General features: G+C 52.3%; 1 long non-coding RNA gene across 1 annotated transcript; it reads right to left on the bottom strand.

Moving 5' to 3' along the window:
• Positions 1 to 4,656: 4,656 nt before the first annotated feature.
• LOC109549295 (uncharacterized) lies at positions 4,657 to 20,997 on the bottom strand. Its single transcript, XR_002175544.3, has 3 exons — positions 20,821 to 20,997; positions 7,864 to 8,089; positions 4,657 to 6,620 (listed from the first exon to the last, which is right to left on the bottom strand). It is a non-coding gene; the product is annotated as an uncharacterized lncRNA (long non-coding RNA).
• Positions 20,998 to 21,214: the final 217 nt, after the last annotated feature.

Raw genomic sequence — 21,214 nt, 5'->3', positions numbered from 1 at the left:
TTACCTTACAGAGAGGAAGACATCTGGATCTCACATCCAGAGCGCCGCAGTATCAAGTCATAGCTCAAAGTCCCAGGGTTTCTCCAAGTTTTCTTCCTTGTCTTGACCCTTCCCTGTAAGGAGACGTTCTCAAAGCACAGGAAACAGAAAAATATGGCCCAGTTTATCAAAACATGCAGAATGTCATCCCAGGAAGGTTGTGCATCCCTGAATCACACTTTCTTCTCGCTTTCGCGTTAGCGCCGAGTTGTTAAGTTAAGCGCGTGTGACAGTCAGGGTTCCCTCACCCATGTCTGGCTCCCCCTTTGCTGGCAGGATCCAGCTACTGCTAACAGCAGCAATGTACCCAAGCTGCCTTGCAGCTGGGGCTCGATTCTGGCTACTGAGAGAGAAGCAGAGGTCTGCTCCAGTGGAGGGTGGGGTACAGACTGGGGAAACATTTTTCCCTCCGGATAAAGGGGTCAGACATCACTGGTTGTCTGAGATTGAGTTTCCCCGGGGACAGACTCTGAGACCGAAGCTGCGTGCATGCAGCTTCACCAGGGAGGGCTCTTGGGAGATGCACCTGGGACAGGTGGAGGACGCAGGACCAGGCAGAGGGAGGAGGTGGCCTGCAGTGAGGTTGCAGCCGAGGCCTTGGTGGATGAGCTGGCCACCCTGCAGGGACACCCTGCCTGAGTCCAGAGGGCAGAGCCTTTGTCTCCCACATCAGCCATCATTGGCAATCATTGGTATCAGGTCGTTTCCAGAGGGGAGGGGGGCGTGTCCATCAGTGTGAAGAGGTGGGCTGGGCAGTCACCACCATGCCCACTGCTCAGCCATGTCCCCTTCCTGCCGTGAACGAGAACACCATGGCCGGGCTACTGACAAGGAGAGGGCAAAGACATCGGCCCAGACACTGAAGACTGTTGGACAAACATAGCCACCTCTTTCCTCAGACTTTTTTCTCATTATGTGAGAAAGATGACTCCCTGTTTGGTTTTTTTTGTTGTTGTTTTTTGTTGTTTTTTGTGGTACGCGGGCCTCTCACTGTCATGGCCTCTCCTGTGGAGGAGCACAGGCTCCGGACGCGCAGGCTTAGCGGCCATGGCTCACAGGCCCAGCCGCTCCGCGGCATGTGGGATCTTCCCGGACCGGGGCACGAACCCGTGTCCCCTGCATCGGCAGGCGGACTCTCCACCACTGCGCCACCAGGGAAGCCCGACTCCCCGTCTGTTTAATCCACCGTGGTCTGCTGGCCGATACAGTGGCTGAACGCACAGCTGCCGGAGACTTGTATTCTTTCCTGCCTTCCCCTCCACCCCCAAAGCCTGGCCTCCCCTCAGCGCTATCCCCAGACACTCTACGTCCTGAATGAATCTGAAATTTGTCTCCTCCGTACTACCTCCCAGGTCCTCATCACTGGGAATCCCAGGACCTAGGTCCCCAGAGCCAGACAGCCAGTCGTGGATAAGATTCTGTCCCTCCCTGGCTCCAAATCCTTCACTGCCCTCAGAAGAAAGTCCAAACCCCTTGGAATGTGACCGCCCAGACTCTAAATGCAGGTCTGACCCCTGTCCCAAGTCCAGCTGCATCGCTGTCTGGCCCTCACCCCAGGCTCACCCAGCTCTGATGGTCCAGCTCAGCACTGCCGCTGTGTCTGTGCATGTAGTGGACATTCCACTCCCTCTTCCTGGGAACTTGAAGGCCCTGACCTTCCTGTGTGCGTAAAAAACTCTTGTTTATCTTGCAAGATGGATTTCTTGTCCCCTGGAGTTAATCTTTGCCTTCTCAGGCTGCCTCTGTACCTGGGGCGTGTGCTGCCGTCCCACTGCATTGCTCTAAATGCTGTGGTGTCCCCCCACCAAACCAGGACGTTTCAAGGGCAGGGGTTTGGGTCTTGGATGTTTTTATTGTCTTTGCTCTTCCCTACTGTCCCCTGCCAGGGCCCCCTAACCTCAGCTCTGAGTGCTTGGCCAGCACTGATGACAGAGATGTGGCCTTGCAAAGGCTGCAGGGACTGATGGCAGAGCTGGCTCCCAAGCCCTCCCTCCCAGGTCTCACCTCCAGCCCACGGTCTGACATCCCGGGGGGCAAACGGGTGTTCTCTGCCTTGTCCCTTTTCTTCCTGGACTTTCACATGACAGTTCAGCTCCTTTCACCCTAGAATCCCATCCACAATGAGGAAGAGCCCAGTGTGCCACCGCCAGGGCCCAGTCCAGCGCTGGTGGCCCTGCTGCAGTCGGCTGGAGCTACCCGTCTGGCAGACTTGCTTCCCAGTCCACACTGGTGCCGGGCCCAGCGCACAGTAGGGTGGATAAAAAGGCATTAAGTGCGCCCTAGAGCTCCGAGGGCCCGGGTATAGAGGCGGCTCCTCCGAGGGAACTGTTAAGACAGTGCCTCCAAAACATCAGAGCCAGACGTGAGAAGCACGGGGATTTGGGAGCTGGGAGGGGCAGCTGTGAGCTTCGGGTGCTACTGGGAGCGAGGTCCTCCTCTTTGCCCGAGGAGGACCCTGGCTTCGGGCTGCCGCTGCTCTTTTTAGGGCGCAGGGAAGGCTGTGCAGAGGAGGCTGCTTCTGCCTCTTTCCAGCCTTGTGAACTCAGGCAAGGCGCGTCACTGCTTCAGGCCTCACCTTTCCTATCTGTAAAATGGGATGCGAGGGATCCCTACACTATAATATCAAGATGAGCTGTGTCAAGGTAAGCTTATGCCGAGGTGAAGTGAGGTCCAGGAACAGATAATGTTAAGCTGTAATTACGCAGAGGTGGAGTGATATTAAGGTGCATTTATGTCAAGATGCAGTTAGGCAGGATTTAGATATGTCGGGGAGTATTATGTCAAGGTTCAGTGGAGCTATACCAGGATGTGCTTATGTTATGGTGTACTCACGCCAAGTTATCTCAAGGTGCAGGTCAGCTATGGGGCACCTGTCAACGCCATGGCAGCTGTAGGATGGGAACCTGTGAAGTGGGATCATTATTGACTTGTGTAATCGGACTTGGCAGGAACCCACGAGGGCGCCCGCGAGGTTAGGTCCCTTCCTTCAGCAACAATAGGAAACGACTCCACCTCCATTAAGATCATGAAACTATTTCTCCTTTCACAGTTGACTCCTAAGCGAAAATAATTCAGGAGCCAGATTGACGTGGGAAACTGGTTGAAGGAGCTCGGTGCAGCTACCCGAGTGCTCCACTGGGTGGCGCGCGGGCTCTGCTCCGATGCGGGAAAGAGCGGACTTTCCAGGGGGCGGGAGGTGGTCGGGCCGGAAGTGGCGGGAAGTGGGGACCCGACGCAGGCGGGCGTCTTTGGGGATTTTGCCGGGGAAGGCGGCCCCTGCCGCAGGAGACAGCAGAGATGCTCCCTGCCCTCGGAGCTTTACCCACTGCCTCACACATGGGGAAGGAGGCCCAGGGACCTGCTCTGGCACAGTTTGCATGTTGGGTCAGGGCTGAAGGAGAGGGGGCGGGTGTCACACGGAGGTCCCCTCTGTCCATCCGCCGTTGCTGTTGCGGGGGGATAGCTGTGCCCAAGCCAGGGGAGCGGTCTGCTCTGCCTGGAAGGGGGCGGAGGGACTGCCCTCCCAGCCATCACCACCCACTCCACTCTTTTCGCTGGGCTATGTTCACCGAGCGCCCACAAACTCCTGGGACCTGGGGTGATGAGTCTGTGCCGAGGATGGACACATGCTGGGTGGGAGCTGAGGCTGCTCCCAGGGGCCACTGAGGGAGGGAGGGCAGAGCATGGAGGATCCCAGGGTTACAGCACGACATTAAAAGCCACTCTTTCCTTTAATCGGCTTCTATCAGGTATATGCCCAGGTTTCTAGATGCTTCCAGGGGCATCCCTGACCCCGCCTACCCAGCTCCCCAGCCCCCTTCAGCGCCCCTGAACAGATACCTTTATGCAGGTGTTTTGGGCCCCAGCCCTGTTATGTGGCCCTACCCATTGCTGAAGTTCTGCAGCTGGGTCCGAGGAGGGGGCCCCCAGCGTGCACTGACACCTGCAACCCTGGACATGTGCCTTCACTCTGTGCCTTGGTCTGCTTCTCTGTGGATGCAAAGATGCCCTGGAAGGCCCTCTGGGGCCACTGCTTCCTCCTAGAGAGGCGGGCAGGGAGGATGGAGGAGAAAATCGAGGAGGGAGACCCCAGGCCACTTTTGTGCAGTGGGAGGGCAAGTCATGAGGCCCAAGTCAAACCCGGGGGGTCCCCTCCGAGCCAGGCTCCTTTGGTGTGGACTCAGGAGACACGGGTGGGAGCAGCTGAGAGCTTTGGGGCAGGGTGCATGCCTTCTAGAGGCAGCCTCGATGTTTGCTGTCAGCAAAAACTCACAGGTTTTGTTCTGTCGCCTGCATGTTTGCTGAGTGTCTGCTGTATGCCTGGCCCTGGGCAGGGCTCTGCTCTCAAGGACTTAGAAGTGGGGTGTGGCAGGGGCCACAGGGCTCATGTCTTAGGGCGATGGGGCACTGACCCAAAATGGAAGTGATCTCGGGTGGCCTCGGCCTGCAGAGGCTTGAAGCAGGGTTTCTGTTCCCCGCCAGAGATTGAGGTCAGGCCGCGGCAGTGAGAGCACTGAATCTTAGCCTCTAGACCACCAGGGACCAGCGGCCAGTCACAAGGCCCTGGCCTGTCCGCTGTGTAGAAATGAATTTCCACAGAGAGACAGAAAGTAGTGAAACAAGCAAAGTGTTTATTAGGAGGAAAAGAGTACAGTAGGTGTGGATAGACACACAGGCTGACTCAAAGACAGTCACGCCCTCGTGGTAGTTTAAATCACTTATATGGGGCATCTCTTCCGGGTTTCCTTCGGCCAATCGTTTTGACTTGCCTGGTTCTGAGTCCGTATTCGGTTTATCTCAGGGTCCTCCCTGTGTGTGCGTACATCTCTCGGCCAAGATGGATCACAGTGAAGAGGCCTATGGGTAGCTCGACATCACTCCCCTTTTGACATCCAAGAAGCTTAATAGTCGGGAAGGTCTCCTTGACTTCAAGAATGAGAAACGTGTGGTCTCCTATCTCGTATCTGGGCGGGGCTCAGCTTCTCCTCCCTCCTGCTATTTTGGAGTCTCTGTCCACAGGGGACCAACTCCAGCTGTTCGGCCTGGGGCCCATCTATCTCCTGCCTCAGAAATAGCGGGGAAGGATTTACAAAGGGCCTCCTAGAAGATGGGACCTCCTGAAAGTTTACCAGCGCGATCAAACACCTGGAGTCCTTCCCCCACCTGGAGTCGCAGGCTGGGGTTCTAAAGATGGGATGCAGCCTTTAGGTGGGAGAGGGCCGTCGGGATGGGGAACAGTGTAAGGAAGGGCTCCGAGTCCAAAGCAGCTGTGTTTCTGGAGCCAACAGCAGCCAGGGGGGAGGGTGACTGTGACAGCGCCTGGGCTCACAGGTCTTAGCAGTTACCACGATTCTCCCACAGGGATGAGGACCTCGGGGTGGAGGTGCGGGTTAAGCAGGGAGTTCTGACCCTTGTGCCTGCACTGGCCACCCTGCTGACCAGAGCATCTTTGGAGACTTGTGTCCTCGTTAAGAATCTGTACTCTCGGGAACTCCCTGGTGGTCCAGTGGTTAGGACTCTGTGCTTTCACTGTCAAGGGCCTGGGTTCGATCCCTCGTTGGGGAGCTAAGATCACACAAGCCACAGGGTGTGGCCAAAAAAATCTGTATCCTTGAAAAGAATGTGCAAAGTAGGAAAAAGTCCATTTTGGTTTTGGAAATTACAGCCTGCATAGCTCACACATGTGTGCACACCTGCACACACACCTGCACACACATGCCCTCAGCGTAGGGTGCTGCCCACAGTGGGATCTCTGAGCCTGAACTCGCACCTGTGGACACTACAGCCTTTCCTCTTCGGCTCAGCCCACAAGCAAAGGCCAGAGCAGCTGTCGCCCAGGACTGTATTGTAGGGATTGGCTGGAAGCTGCAGGGAACACCTGCAGGGGTTGTGGGAAAGCCCGTCTGTCTCCGTCTTCCTCTGTTCAGGAGGGAGGGGAAGGGGCAGGCCAACGGGCAACCTGGAACGATGTCAGAAGGGCCAGTCCTGCCCCCAGCACAGCCCTGCTTCACGTGACCTTGTTTCCAGGACGACTGTGGTGGTCCAGCTGAGTCAGTGGCCTGGTGCCCATTTCCCTGGGATGGAGGTTTGGGTCCTCGCTCGGTTTGGGCTGAGAGCTTATGGGTGGTGGAAAGGGGGCACCCAGCCAGGCCACAGTTCACGAAGCAGAGGACCAGCGGGACTGCCGCGTTCGGGCCTGGGTCTGACCGGCGAAGGCCCCCAGGACCTGTCCAGCTGAGGGGAAGCTGAGGGAAACAAGGGCTCTGCCCTTGACCTCAAGTGGCTTCTGTGAGAAACTGGCTAGTAATATCTCCCATGCATTCCAGAAAGGGCAAGATAAAGCAGGGTGTGGTAGGTTAGGTTGTTTATTTGAGATTTTCCCTGTTTCTTGAGTTAGACCTGTATCACTAGAAACTTCCCTCTTTGAACTAGTTTTGCAGCGTCCCATAGATTTGGGAAAGTTGTGTTTCTATTTTCATTTGTCTCGAGGTGTTTCCTGATTTCCTCTTTGGTTTCTTCTTTAAACTCTTGGGTTTTTTTTTAGTAGCATATGTTTTAGTCCCGAAGGGTTGTTGTGGAACCTAAAAAATAAAACAAATGAATGAATGTAGCAAAACAGACGCACAGATATAGAAAACAAAGCAGTGGTTGCCAGTGGGAGAGGGAAGCCGGGAGGGACAAATTAGGGGTATGGGCTTAAGAGGTACAAACTGCTGTGTATAAAATAGATAAGTGACAAAGATACATTGTACAGTACAGGGAATTAGAGCCACTATCTTGTAAAAACTTTTAATGGAGTATGATCTGTGAAAACGTTGAATCACTGTGCTGTACACCTGAAACTAATATAATATTGTAAATCAACTATACTTCAATTTAAACAAGAAAGAAAGATAGGGGGAAGAAAGCAGGGCATGAATGACCCCAGCTCTGGGGCCAAAGCAGGGGGCAAAGCAGTGGGCTTACCACAGGAAGCTGCTGGTTCCCCCTGCCTGGAGTCACAGTTCCCAAGGCAGGTGGATGCATCTGCCCAAGATGAACAGACCTGGGTTTTCAGTGTCCAATCAGGCCAGTGTATTCTGCAGCCCTGGGTCGAAACACTTGTGTGGCTGAAACCAGCCAGCCCCACGGGCATCTCTTACTCATGCACTTTAAATGAAACCTTTGCCTTTCATGTCACACATAGAGGTGAAGTAATGCTCTAGAAATAATTTCACACCAAAATGTAAGTGGCGGGCACAGGCCATTCCTTCCTTCACAAATGTTTATTGACAGCCAACAGGTCAGCAGTCAGAGGCGAGAATTAAGTGAGGTAATGCAGACTGACAACCAGGCACGTAGTAGAACCTTCTTACATCTTACTTCCCAATCCTTTACACAACGTGGAACACATAGAAAATAATACAACTCTTTCTGCACATTGGGATAAACTGAGATAACTATATAGGGCTTAATGAAAAAATTCATTACATTATCTTTAAGTATATAAACAATTATGATAAAGATAAATTTAAAAGTTTGGGGGACGGGCTTCTCTGGTGGCGCAATGGTTGAGAGTCCACCTGCCGATGCAGGGGACACGGGTTCGTGCCCCGGTCCGCGAAGATCCCACATGCTGCAGAGCGGCTGGGCCCGTGAGCCATGGCCGCTGAGCCTGCGCGTCTGGAGCCTGTGCTCCGCAACGAGAGAGGCCACAACAGTGAGAGGCCCGCGTACCGCAAAAAAAAAAAAAGATTGGGGGAGATAGTAAATGTGGAATTGATATGAAACATCAAAATACATTTTCAAAAAAAAAAAAACTTGCACTTGCATTTATGTACATACCTTTGGGGGTAAGCTTGTTTGTTTGGACTGGCTACAATCAGCTCCTGATCAAGACTTTTAGATCATTTCTCAGTTGAGTGAGTGCATTTGCCCCCAAGGTCTTCAGGTAACTGGCACAAGAACTGTCCTTGCCAGCAGGCACCTGGATGCCCAGATCAGAAGGACTCCGCATGAATTCAGAAATGTTTGGGTATTCGGGTCCAGGTGTCAGGAAGGAGTCTCATATCTGGAATTTTTTGCAAGTAATGTATTAGAGACTGGGAACTCTCAGACTCTGGTGTGTAATTGCTTTAGATTTGCGGTTTAGGCTGAAATCTAAGTTTGTAAACAGTGCTGGAACATTTAAGAGAATGTAAGGTTCATCATATTCAAATTCAGAATTTGAAATTAAAAGGCTCAGAATGACTTTGTCATCAGACCATTGAAATACTTAAAAAGGAAAACGTATATTAAACTTATAAAGTTTTAAATGTTAGAAGAGTTTTCCTTAAGTAAGTTTGCAGCTGAAAACAAATGTTAGTCAAAGGCCCATTAAAAGTGATTGCTGGCTGTACACTAACAATGAATAATCCAAAAATAAAATTGAGAAAACAATTCCATGTAAAATAACATCAAAAAGAAAAAATACTTAGAAATGAATTTAATTTATAAATTGCAAGACTTGTGCACACTGAAAACTACAAAACATTGTTGAAAGAAGTTTTAAAAGACCTAAATAAATAGCAAGATATCCCATGTTTATGGATCGGAAGACTTAATATTGTTAAGATAGCAATATTCCCCCATTTAACCAACAGACTCAATGCAATCCCTATCAAAATCCCAGTGGCAGTTTTTGTAGAAATTGACAAGCTGACCCCAAAATTCATGCAAAACTGCAAAGGACCCAGAACAGTCAAAACAACTCTGAAAAAGAAAAAGTTGGAAGATTCACATTTCCCAATTTTAAAACAATACAAAGTACAGTAGTCAGGACAGTGTGGTACTGGCAAAAGGTTAGACATGTAGATCAAAGGAATAGGGTTGAAAATCCGGAATTAAACCCTCACATTTATGGTCAATTGTTTTTTGACATGAGTGCCCAGACAATTCAATGGGGAAAGAATTGTCTTTTCAACAAACAGTGCTGACAACTGGATATCCACGTGTAAAAGAATGAACTTGAGTTCCTACTTTGCACCAGATACAAAAATTAACTCAAAATGAAGCAAAGACTTAAATGTAAGAGCTAAGCGCTTCCCTGGTGGCGCAGTGGTTAGGAATCCACCTGCCAATGCAGGGGACATGGGCCTGAGCCCTGGTCCGGGAAGATCCCACATGCTGCGGAGCAACTAGGCCCGTGAGCCATGACTACTGAGCCTGTGCTCTGGAGCCCACGAGCCACAACTGCTGAACCCACATGCCACAACAACTGAGGCCCTCACACCTACAGCCCGTGCTCCACAACGGGAGAAGCCACCGCAATGAGAAGCCAGCGCACCACAACAATGAGTAGCCCCCGCTTACCGCCAACTAGAGAAAGACTGCGTGCAGCAAAGAAGACCCAATGCAGCCAAAAATAAATAAATAAAATAAATAAATTTTTAAAAAATGACAACGTTATAGAAATAAAGAACAGATCAGTGGGCCTGGGGCTAAGGAGCGGGTGGGGCAGGTGAATACTGAATGTGATTATAAAGGACACATGAGGGTTCCTTGTGATGGTGGACATGTTCTATACCTTGACTGTGGTGGTGGATACATAAATCTACACATGATAAAACTGCATAGAACTAAATACACACACACACAAACACACACAAATAAGTACAATAACACTGGGGAACTCTGAGCAGGACCAGTGGCCTATGCCAGCGTCACATCCTGGTTGTGATGCTGTACGATGGTTTTGCCACACGTTCTTATTGAGGGAGACTGGGCAGAGGGTACCGAGGTCTCTCTCTGTATTATTCTGACAACTGCATAGGAATCTGCAATGATCTAAAATTTAAAGTTTTTTGCTTTTTGTTTTTTTTGGGGTTTTTTTGCGGTACGCGGGCCTCTCACTGTTGTGGTCTCTCCCGTTGCGGAGCACAGGCTCCGGACGCGCAGGCTCAGCGGCCATGGCTCACGGGCCCAGCCGCTCTGCGGCATGCGGGATCCTCCCGAACCAGGGCACGAACCCGTGTCCCCTGCATCGGCAGGCGGACTCTCAGCCACTGCGCCACCAGGGAAGCCCGAATATTCATATTCTTATTTGATTCCTAGGCTCATTGTTTTTCTCAAAAAAAACCTCATGATAGAAATAGTAAATTGCAGACATTCTTATAATATTTTAGGAAGTTTCAAGGTGCAAAAAGCGAAAATAAAACTCACTTGGAACGCTCCTACCTTGGGGACTGCCAAAGTTAATAATTTGGTGCGGGCGTGCCCTTCCTGACGGTCTTTGTAAATGTGACAGGGTGATAATGGGGTCTTGGCGTCTCTGTGGAGAGATGGGAAGTCCAGCCACGTAGGTTTTGTCAAAGGGATCTTCTACCACTATTATCGTCCGTTACCCACTTTAATGGTAGGGGGTAAGGGAGGACAGTACCCGCAAAGCAAACAAAGGGGCATCAAAGGAGCTGCCAGAGAACTTGGCTGGGTCGCCGGGGGGGTGGGGAGGTAGGTGCCAGGGTGCGGCAGCAGATTTGTGCCAGGAGGATCTAAGAGCAAAGAGCTGGGCTGGGGCTGTCCCTAGAGCAGAGCGGGGAGAGTCACGCAGAGAGTGCACTGCCCTCCGTGGGGGGGCCGCAGGGCCAGTCTCGGTAACAGGCATCACCAAAGGGCCCGGGAGGCCTGGAGAGGCAAGGTGACCTCCCCCCGGGGAATCCAGGAGTGGAGGGCAGCCGGCAGCCCAGAGCTGAGTGCAAGCAGCCCGCAAGGGAGGAGCCCCTGTCAAGGAACCTGGGGTGGCTATTCCCCAGCACAGAAGCCCACGGTGGCAGAAGGCAGCCCAGGGTGCTACCCTGACAGGAACAACTTCAGGGACACACAGCGACCCAGGATTCTGTCCTTGTCCTCTAATGGCCCCTGCCCCCGGTCCTGGGCAGAGGAAAAGGGGTGGGGTGGAGGGGCAGAAAGACTACCTATCAGTGGGAGAACAGGTGAAATGAGGAAGAGAGAAAAGCAGCCCTCCACTCTGCCACCTTCTGCCCCTTCTACTGCTGGTTTCCAAGCCCAAGTCTGTTTGGACTTCTGAATTGGATAAAAGATGGCAGCTTTGGGGCTTCCCTGGTGGCGCAGTGGTTGAGAGTCCACCTGCCGATGCAGGGGACACGGGTTCGTGCCCCGGTCCTAGAAGATCCCACATGCCGCGGAGCGGCTGGGCCCGTGAGCCATGGCCGCTGAGCCTGCGCGTCTGGAGCGTGCTCCGCAACGGGAGAGGCCACAACAGTGAGAGGCCCGCGTAACGCAAAAAAAAAAAAAAGATGGCAGCTTTGGTCCCAGACTGGACCAGATTTTTTAAGACCTGAAAACAAAACCATTCCTCTATATCTGAGAGCCAACTGAGACTACTGAGCACTTGAAGCGAGGCTGGTCTGAACAGAGATGTGCTGGATTGTGAAGTACATACTGCAGTTCATTTTTGTAGTTGACGTAAAAGCAGTATTGACAGTATATTGGTTTCGGGTGTACAACCTAATCATTCGATATTTGTATACACTGCAAAGTGACCACCACAGAAGTCTAGCTCCCATCCGTCACCACACAACTGGAGCCCTTCACCTTTTTGTCCAACCCACAGCCCCTGGCCCTCTGATATAATCACCAATCTGTTCTCTGCATCTATGAGGCTTTTGGTTTTGTTTTGTTTTCTTTGTTCATTTGTTCTGTTTCCTTTAGCAACAGACACATAGATCAATGGAACAGAATAGAGCCCAGAAATAAACATAAATTTACGGTCAATTAATTTACAACAAAGGAGGTAAGAATACACACTGGGGAAAGGACAGTCTCTTCAATAACTGGTGTTGGGGAAGCTAGACAGCTACATGTAGAAGAATGAAATTAGAGCACTCTCTAACACCACACACACAGAACTAACTCAAAATGGATTAAAGACCTGAATGTAAGACCAGAAACCATAAAACTCCTGGCAGAAATCATAGGCAGTAAGCTTCCTGGTACCGGATTTACCAGACGGGTCCTCTGGTGTGATCCGGCACTGGCAGAGGTGGGAGCTGCCTCTTTCTCAGACAGGTGTTTTCATGACTTCTAGGGAAATCCCCAACCCGCTTCAAGTGCTTTGCTGCGCACCTGTGACCCACAGACCCGCAGTGAGGGAGGCGGTCTCTGTGCACCCTGGCTGCTTACTAAGGAGCCCTGGGCAGCCAGCCTTGCCTCCAGCCTTGCCTCCAGTCCCTCAATGTGGCCCTTTTCCCATGCGAGCCCATGCGAGGCCCTTCCCTCGCTCTCTGGTCCACAGTAAACCTTCCCAGCATCCTTTGCCACGATGCTTGGGGCTCCAGCAGGAGAGCAGACCATCAGCTTGTCACTCACTCTCTGGATTTTTCAGGCTGGAATCCCAGACCAGTCCCTGTGTTCCCCAAACCGTGGGGTCACATGTTAGCCTCTTCAAGCAGGCTCCTTAAAGCCCTGCACTTGAAGCAGATAGTACCCCCTCCGTCCCCTTGGGGATCAGCTCCTGAGGCCTGCCAAACTCCTTCTCATTTCCAACTCTCAGCCTTCTACCCCGCGACGTGAGCCCACTGTTAGGAGTCTTGTGACTGATTTTCATCGCTTTGTTTCCAAAGCTCCAGGGCACAGCGTGCCTGGGGGTTCCCATGAGAACTTCCCTCACTGCCAGGCCAAAGTTTCCCGAAGTGTGACCTAAAGTGGCGGCCTTGCTGCAGGGATGACCTCCCTGGGCCCTGTCTGGGTTTCCTCGTCGAGTAAATGCATGGACGTTAGCACACGTGACCTCACGGTGCTGTGCTCACTCCCATGAAGATGGTTCCACTCTGAGCAGTCGCTCTGGTCTCTGTTCTAGAACATTCTCCTTCTCACACAGCTGCGCACCGGGCCCCTAACATTCTCCATGTCCTCAGTCAAGTTCAGAGCCAGGCCTCTTGACTTCTAGCAGGTTGCGCTTGGCCCCCTCCTCCTTCTACCCAGGGGGGTCCGGCCTCTCCTGTGAAATGCAGCATCTGCTGTCCATGGCTGCGTAAACTGACATTTCTGTGCTAACATCTGCTGCACACGTGCGCAGCTAAATGGGCTTGTACTACACACGCTCCCTTCCATGTAGTAGATCTGAACATCTCTCCAGGTCACTGTAGGTTCACATTAGAGTCTCCACATGGCAGATCCCAGAATCTCGGCAAGGCAGGGGTGGTGAAACCGCCTCTAGCTTGGCTGGCGGCCCCCTGTCTCTGGGGCAGCTGCCTGTCTAGAAAGCGGTGTGGCACCTTGAGAGGGAAGCAGCCTCCCCTCCCTGGCAGGTTGGGGTGCGTGAGGGCTTCTTTCAACCCGGAAACATCCTCTTCAACACCACACTGTTCATTGGCTGCACTGCGGTCAAAGCAGTGTCTCAGACGATGTCTCCAACCTGTGCCCCGAGGTCCCTGCCGTCTGGAAGGCTCATGGAAGAGCTTGCTGGAGGAGCAGGAATTGGGGGTGAAGAGGAAGGGACCCTCCGGGCCAGGACACAGGGGAGGCCGGCGGGGTGGGGGGCATGCAGGCTGGCTGGGTTTTACAGAGAGGAGGAGAGACGGGAAGGCGTCTACATCATCACTAGTGCCTGACGCTGTCCTTGAGTAGTCCGCCGGTGGGATGGGCTCCAGGTAGGAAAGGCTGGTTTAATCCCTCAGCAGCCCCAAGGGGAGGTACCACAAGTGTGTCTACTTCACAGGTGAGGAGACTGAGGCTTCAGGGTGTGAAATGACTTGAGCAGCCTCCAGGTGACAGGAGTGGACTTGAACTCATGCTATGTGACCCACACCCAGCAGACTTCACAGCGCCCGCTGAGGGCCCCTTCCTGAGGTCCCCGTTGTCCCTGCCCTACAACTACCATACTATCCACACCAGGGGCCAGGAGTTGGAACAGGCCTTCCCGTGAGCACTTGGTACAACACTCCTGGAGGTGGCAGAGCTGCAGGGGCGGGGGCCCAGCTCTGCCCCAGTCGGTCGCACCATTGGCTCAGTGGGCTCCAGTCCTCCACCACGGACAGAGACTTAAAGGCACCCAGTGACCAGTGGTCCAGCCCAGCACGGGCCGGCGAGGGCCAGTCCTGTTCCAGCTGTGGAGTGACGGAAACCCAGATTACGTTCCAGGGTCTCTCGCCAGGCTGTACACCCTGGAGCTGGTTGGCGACCCCACCCCTGTGTGTACACGGCCGCTGTGCATCTCCAGCTCCCCGCACATCAGAGGCTGGGGCGGGGGTCTCTGTAGTGGGGGAGATGAGATGGTGGGGTCACCGTGACTGTGAGTGAAAGCCCAGGGCTTCACTCTAGGAGATGAGAAATTCCTCAAGCTAGCCAATCCACAGGGAGCCCGAGAAGCCTAGCTAACGGCTTGCTACACACAAGCTGCCCTCTGCAGCTCCAGCTGCCTGGTCCCCGGGTACGAGCCCCTGTGTGGCCTTGCCTGGCGGCTTGCTCTGGCTTGGAGCTGTAAGTAACAGAGTCTGCCTTTCATATATCTGAGGATCTTTGTGTCAGGGCCACCATCAAAGGGACCTTTAAATCTTAGGAAACAATTGGTGCTGTGAGCAGAATGGCGGGGCTCTGACGGTTGGCTTCTGGAGAGCTTTGTCGGGAGACGGCTCTTGGTTTATTTGTTGGTTCTAGACCACGGTGAGAGGGCTGGGGACAGAGCTGGGGCTTGCATGTCGGGCTTGTTGCTGCTGCTGTGTGCTTGCTACTCTCCCCTCGCCCAAGCGTCCTCAGCGTGGGAACATTCAAATGAGGGGTGCTAACTGGCCGAGCTCTGGGGACTGCCTACCCCCTCAGGTGGCCCACTTTAGGGCCACAGGAGTGACGTGGGTCACCAGAGCAGCACTTTTCTGGATTGCTTGTTCCAGTGTGTCTCCAGCATTTATCCAGGACCTCATTCTGTCTTCGGTGTCATTTTTTTTTTTTTTTTTTTGGCGATACATGGGCCTCTTACTGTTGTGGCCTCTCCCATTGCAGAGCACAGGCTCCGGACGCGCAGGCTCAGCAGCCATGGCTCACGGGCCCAGCCGCTCCGCGGCATGTGGGATCTTCCCGGACCGGGGCACGAACCCGTGTCCCCTGCATCGGCAGGCGGACTCTCAACCACTGCGCCACCAGGGAAGGCCGGTGTTGTTTATTCAATTGTCCTTTGGGGCGGGACTCTGGTTTGTCTGTGTGTTTTGGGTGAGCCCCGTGGAAAGATGTGTTGGTTGGACCCCCCTGAGGTAGAGAAATGGGCCCCGTCTCACTGTCCGTGTTGCTCAGGTGGCGCTGGCGGCCTCCGTGTCGTTGTGGCTGCATACTCCCTGCTCCCCAGACCCTCAGGGGTATTGTGAGTTCCATGTTCTCCCATCCACCCCCAGCCCCTGCCCGAGCCACGTGTGCTTGGGCCTGACTAAGCACCCCCAAATATTAACATGCAAAGGGACTGATCCCTCAGACTGAGGGCCCAACTGTGCTGTCCCAAGGAGAGGCTGCTATCGCTCTTCTAAATGCAAGCCCCCATCTCTGGGAGGGGGAGGCCCTTTCCCCACTCCTTTTCCTTAACCTCCTAGAAGGCCTACACTATCAGTTATCACAGACAAAAACTGAAAACCACAGCTTTAGGATACTAGAAGCCCCCCAAAAGAAAGAAACCTGGATACAGAAGGAGGTTCATATATATGTATATTATATATATAAATTATACACCAACCTTAAAAATACCTTCCCATCCCCCTTTCCTATATTTAAAGGGAGATATGTCTCAACTTCATATATATGAAGACTCATTACCCATGAGGCCCTTTACTCACATCTTTCCTTATCTGTATGGATTTTCAATCCTGCCCCCATCCCATAGGGCTGGAGGCCAGATTGAGGGCATATATTCCCTCGGGACGCATTGACCACAGATTGTCTCATGGGCCGGACACCTGCCCATCTGGTATGGGGCCCATTTGAAACTAAATTTCCACCATCCAAAACTCCTTCCTTAACGACTGGGTTCTAAGGGTGCATAACTCATCCGGGCTTCCCCAAGGATCCTCTCCAGGAAAGTACAATTATTTCCTCAGAGCCGTTCCCACAGATAGTGTGGTCTATCAGAAAGAGAGATAAAAAGACAAAAGGTCCACTCAGTAAATAAAAATCACTGTATCCCATAATGATGAAACCAGCCAATCCCTCATTTGTAATAGCACATGCTAGGGGAAGATCGACCGCAGACCAGAAAAGCCTGTCTGGTACAACTACACGCCATGCTATTAACTCTTGGTCTTGTTAATGCTGCTCTGGGTGCTTTCACCACTTTGCAATTCAGAGGCCAGAACCCTCCAAGTGAGCCACTGTTTCAAGCAACCACGGCAAATGCCAAGGCCCGCACGCATTCTATCGTATTAGGCTGATACGCTCTCTGAAGCCCAAAGACCCGGCTGGCGTGGCCATCACCAACCAAACCAGCACCTGAGCCAGGAGCCCCATGGCAATTGCCAGATTGGAGGGCCTGCCCCCGGGCTGTGCTAAACTCCTACCTCAGCCACGGGGATCTCAACTGACAAACAACCTGACACTCTCTTAAGGGCCCCAATCAGGCCATATGTTTCCAGCCTATCTGCGGCAAAACCCCTCTCATCACCCGTCTGCGCAAAGGCTGGGAACCTTGGAAACCATTAGATTCGGTCACGCTTAAACAGGGCTTAAATTGTGCCAGGTGGGTTCCAGAGCTCTGGTCCAGTTACAACGATATCAGAGATGCTGGGCTCACCTTTGCTGGCTGTGCACCCACAAAACCGCTTGATTTAAAAGATATTCGCAGGGACTTCGCTGGTGGCACAGTGGATAAGAATCCGCCTGTCAATGCAGGGGACACGGGTTCGATCCCTGGTCTGGGAAGATGTCACAGAGCAGCTAAGTCCTTGCGCCACAACTACTGAGCCTGCGCTCTAGAGCCCGCAAGCCACAACTACTGAGCCCGCGTGCCACAACTACTGCAGCCTGCGCGCCTAGAGCCCGTGCTCCGCAACAAGAGAAGCCACCGCAATGAGAAGCCCGCACTGCAACGAAGAGTAGCCCCAGCTCACCACAACTAGAGAAAGCCCGCGCACACTAACAAAGACCCAACACAGCCCCCCAAAAAAGGTATTCACAAATCAAGCTCCCAGGCTTCAAATTACAAGGAGCTGAGCCACAGAGCCACAAAAACACAACCCACATCAACCCAAGTGGATCTCCACTTGGAAAGACTACCTCAGTCCCACAATCCACATCCAAGACCTGATTGTTAGAGACGGCTTTGCTCCAGACAATGAGGCCATTGCCACAGTGAAGGCCAGGGGCCGCTCCTAAGGGGCTGACAAACTGGACTCAGGGTATTTATGGCTTTTCTTCCCTTGATGTTAGGGATTCTATTCTGTTTCCTGAGCTTGCTGTTTGCCTAGCCCACGATCCTGTATATTCCTCGCTCTCTGCCAAAACGTACACCTCTATATTCCCACGCCTGGGGTGAAATCTTGGAGATGTTACTACTGTCCATGCATTTGCAGCCATGTTCACCACAAGCACCTCCTCCCCCTTGGTCACTGTTCCTTGTCCATGTGTCTCACTGAACAATCAGTTCAGAGCCTCCAACAACATAGCTGCTGGACCTGCCCCCTCGGCCCAAGAAATATACCAAGACATTATCATCATAAAAATGTCACTCGTACTTTTAACGTACTTTACAATTCCACCAAGATATTATTAAAGACCCCAAAACATTTCAGATCTGTTTTCTTAGCTAATGCCACGTAACCAGGAAACTTAGTTATGGGCCAGCCTATACGGACTCCCTGTATAGATATTTCTTCTTGTTTTCCTACCATTTACAGCAATGTATGCCCTGCGCTCTAAAAGTCTCCTCTACTAGTCAGGCCACTAGTAATACCCCAAATAATCAAGCTCAAAACTGACGCCAGGACATTAAGGGGTCAATTGTAATAGAGTTGTGTTTTGAACACCATCTAGACCCACTTTTGAGGTCGTGGCTAGAGGCTTGTCAGTTCCTTTTCTTGAGAAGATGATTAAGTCCACACTCCAACCACTTCCCTTATCAGGCTCTCCACTGTGGACCGCTACGCATCAGGCCCTGGGAGCAGGTGCCACAGGTACCTGCCAACCAGGCACAGGCCCTAGACCCTAGGGCTTATAATTCCAAGTCATTCAAATTAGCCAGTCCCCGGGGAGGCTGTGAACCCCAGTTAGCTCACCTCACTGGCCACAGCCAAACTGCTCCACACAGCTCCCACTGCCTGTTATTCTGCTCCCAGGTGCGCGTCCCCTGCTGTGGCCCTGCCTGGAGGCCTTCTCCCATTTGGAGCCATAAGGAACAAAAAATTCTGCTAGAAACTGCCTGCCTAGAAACAGGCTCAGGCCCGGGAAGTGACCACCAGGAAACCAGGCAGGCATGCAGGGATGTGAATAAAAGCCAGAATGTTCTCTAATGGAATCTGGGTTCAATAAGGGAGAAAATTTATCCTCTCCCTTATTGGACCCAGAATGAAGGTGTGTGAAAGGGCACACGCACGGCAATGATGAATCCCAGGGGAATTTTGTGAGCATCTACTCATACAAACTTCCAAGTCTTGAAGTTTACCTCATGGCAGGCACTGCAAAGGGCACCTGACACATATTACCTCATTTAATTCACAAATATCCCTGTGAGAGAGGGATTACTCTTGCCATTTTATAGACAAGCAAACCAAGGCAAAGAAATCAAGTACTTCATCTGAAGTTGCAGCGAGTATATTTCTATCTACTTCTATTTACTTCTTCTTAGGAGAGATGTTCAACCCAAGTTCCACATTCACACTCTATAAGCTGAGGGCTCACCAAGGTCTCTCACTAAGTATCTATTGTATGTTCAACATGGGACCAGAGGGAGGGCCATGACTGTGATAAAATTAGGGGTGCAGCTGTGGCTGTACGTGGCTGTCTTTGTGGAACACAAGATGCAGAAGAGAAAGCCAGAGGCCACAGTTCAGAACAGCCAGACGCCTGAGCGCTCAGGTCCTTCTTGCAGGAAGGAAACCCAGGCAGGAGAACTGACAACCAGCGGACCTGAGGCAGCCCAAGCAAGCAGAGCCAAGATGTGCCCTCCTGAATGGGGTCTCCAACGACAAGTTCTATGTTCCGTGTCCACTGTTCAAGAAACAGTGTCATTTCTCTCCTACCCTCAGCCTCACGTCTCTACGTACTGGTCTGCAGCTTCGTCTTTTCACCTCCAAATTAGGCTCTCCTGGTCATGTTCCTGTGTCAGCACATGGACGTCTACTGTGCCTTTTCCAGCTCTGAGAGGGCCTCCCACAGAATGGACACAGCCCTGGTGCGTCTGGATGACTTGTTCTATTCGGAGTGGATGTGGTCACAGGGCTTCTTGAGAATGGGCTGTCCTTTCCCACAGAGTTGCTCTCTCTCATTGACTGACCAGAGGTGGGGAGGGAATGTCGTGTCTCAGAGAACCTGGTAAGGCCAGGGTTCGGGTCCTTCTGATGTTTAAGTTGGGGTCTGAAGCACCTCCCATGATGCAATGGCTGTTCTGCACAGTCACGACTGCTGCCCAAAACAGCTGGGCTGGTCAGATGAGGGCCAGGCCTCGTCCCCAGGGGCTGTGGCCCCGTCCACCCTGTTCAACCAGGCTGTGTCCTGCACACTTCTGGGTGCAGCTCTCTGGAGCCTTCTCTGTCATCCAGGTGAAGCAGCGACAGGCGCCCTCCCTTCCTTGCAAGGGCTTAGCTGCTCCGAGTCGTAGACCAAGACCTAGAGCAGCCAAGAGCTCTTCCTCCTTTCTGTTCCCCACATCTGGAAAAGCCAGTCTGTTTGCAGTGATAGCAATCAATTCACCCAAAGGACACACGTCCTGGCAAGTTCAGGAAACCAGTGGGACACAGCCCTTGTGGAAGCTGAATGTTCTGGGCTTCCAGAAACCTGCCTGCACGCTTAATATTTCCCTCCCTCTTTCTGTCCCTCCTTCTCCCCACCCTTTCTCCCTGTCCTTCAACAAACACTCATCACCCTTCACATGTACCAGGCACTGTGGTAAGTACTGAGCACCGAAAGGTGAATTAGCGAGTTCCTACTACTCTTCATAAGGACATGCTGTTCTTCTGCACCAAGTTTCAAATTCCGCTTGGTTGAGTTTTTCTATAGTTTTATTGTTTTATTCTGAATTCATGCTGTCCCAGATATCGAGGGTCCCTACGCTGATTCAGAGAACTATGGGCTGGTCCCTGGACCCCTGTTTCTTTAGGCTCTGTCCCAAGTGCTTTGCACTGACCAAGTCTTCCAAGAACTGAAGAAACATGGGCACCTGCTGGAATCCCCTCTCTTCCCTGGAGGAGAACTCACAATGGCCTTGTCAAAGGCCGTCATTGCTGCCACCTGGAATGCTCCCAGGTACAATGGCCTCACCTCCGCTACCCAGGCTCCCACATATACCTCCCTCTCCAGCCCGGTCACTTGTGCTCAGACAGATTGGGCGTGGCACTTTGAGGGTACATTTTAGGTTGAATGAATGGACAAGTCACCAGGTGGAAACAGAAGCTCAGAGAGGTAGCAAGTCTGCCCCTTCATGACTTCTAAAAGGTAACATGCAGAGCTGAAAATAGTTGCCTTGATTTGGGAGAATCAGGGAGTATTAGTACAATTTTCCTTTCTATGTTTTCTAAGTTTAAGTGTATTTTTTCCAAAAGAAAACAAATGCAGAGAAAAGATAACAAGAAAGGTCCCTCTGGCACAGTAGGTGGGAGGGTAAAGGTTTCTCAATACCTGGAGGCAAGTGGCTTCTCTAAAAGGTGGGTTCCTGGTCATCCAAGAGGGGGTCAGTTCCCATGGGGAGGCCTTCGGAGGAAGCCTGAGTCTGAGAGTGAAAGGCCCAGGATCAAGGCTGTTCCAGGATGCACCTGCTAAATCCTAGTGCTTTCTCAGCAATTCTTTGAAGTCTTAGTAGCATGCTGCATGGCAAAGGCTATTTGAGAGGTGCTGTAAGTGAAACCTGGAAAGGACATGCTTAACAGGGAGCAGCCTGCAAGCCCCAACCTGCACAGCTTGAGTAGTGAGTCTGCATCCAGGGGACCCACTGGCCCAGCCCTCTCTGTGCATCTGATGCTTCCTGATGTCCTGGGCAACTTGGGCCAAACTCTAGGTGTAACTCACTGGGCAG

Source organism: Tursiops truncatus, chromosome 14, assembly GCF_011762595.2.
Source record: "Tursiops truncatus isolate mTurTru1 chromosome 14, mTurTru1.mat.Y, whole genome shotgun sequence".
Taxonomy (NCBI): Eukaryota; Metazoa; Chordata; class Mammalia; order Artiodactyla; family Delphinidae; genus Tursiops; species Tursiops truncatus.
This window is presented reverse-complemented; position numbering and strand designations above follow the sequence as displayed.